The sequence below is a fragment of the Cyprinodon variegatus genome, unplaced genomic scaffold (genome assembly GCF_000732505.1).
Source record: "Cyprinodon variegatus isolate N-32 unplaced genomic scaffold, C_variegatus-1.0 Scaffold1179, whole genome shotgun sequence".
Taxonomy (NCBI): Eukaryota; Metazoa; Chordata; class Actinopteri; order Cyprinodontiformes; family Cyprinodontidae; genus Cyprinodon; species Cyprinodon variegatus.
The window spans coordinates 69,018-70,177 of NW_015151632.1; positions in this window are offsets into that span (position 1 = coordinate 69,018).

Sequence of the window (1,160 nt, forward strand, 5' to 3'; positions counted from 1 at the left end):
CCTCTAGTTCACCTGTTGTTCATTTCATTAACACCAAAGCAGCTGAAACTGATTAACAACCCCTTCTGCTACTGACCTGACCAAAGCAATATCCCACAAGTTTAAATAACTTGATGCTATACTCTGATTACAAAGTGTTCCTTTAATTTTTTTGAGCAGTGTAGATATACACACACACGATATGAATGTAATAAGGGGCCATTAGAACTGCCCCCCACCCAAACATTAAATGGTTAAGACTGCATTGTCCCGGACCCTAGCAAAGCTGACAGCTGACCTGCTTGAAAGGAAAATCATTGCATCCCTGAGAAAGTAAAGAAGATGTTGATGAAAGGCGGCAGCTGTGTGTTCAGATGATGTGATCTCAGCTTCTAGCTGACGCTGATCTATTTCTCCAGATAAAAAGAAGAACCTAGAAACATTCAGCCTTCAGTGGCTGCAGGAACGCTGTCATTAAGCAGAGAGTGGGATCCATCGTCTCTCCTCTGAGCTAACGCCTGTGCTTCCACCAGGAAGCTGCAGTCCTCATTATTTTACACCTTAACTAACCGACACCCAACCTGTTTAAAGCGCAGGAATGACTAACATGATAATGACTCGCTAGTTACTGGGAAAGTAACCTGGTTATGCAGCGCCTTACTCAATGACACGTTAGTCCCAACACTCCACATAACTAGGAAGGCTACGACTTCCTTCTAGCAGAAAGTGTTTATTCATAGAAACGGGATTATAGACGAAGAAGGAAACCTTTAAAGGTTCAGAGATAGATCAGCTGACAGGGAGCTGAGCAGCAGCAGCGAAGGTCAAAGGAGCGCGTCGTTCATCCCTTCATCCGCTCCCCATCTCAGAGCCAAACGTCCAGATGTTAACGGATGAATCCAGAGCCAAACATCCAGATGTGAACAGATGAATTCAGAGCCATGCCTTCCAGATGTGAACGGATGAATTCAGAGCCAAACATCCAGATGTTAACAGATGAATTCAGAGCCAAACATCCAGATGTGAACAGATGAATTCAGAGCCATGCCTTCCAGATGTGAACGGATGAATTCAGAGCCAAACATCCAGATGTTAACAGATGAATTCAGAGCCAAACATCCAGATGTTAACAGATGAATTCAGAGCCAAACATCCAGATGTTAACCTTTAATATCAGAGCC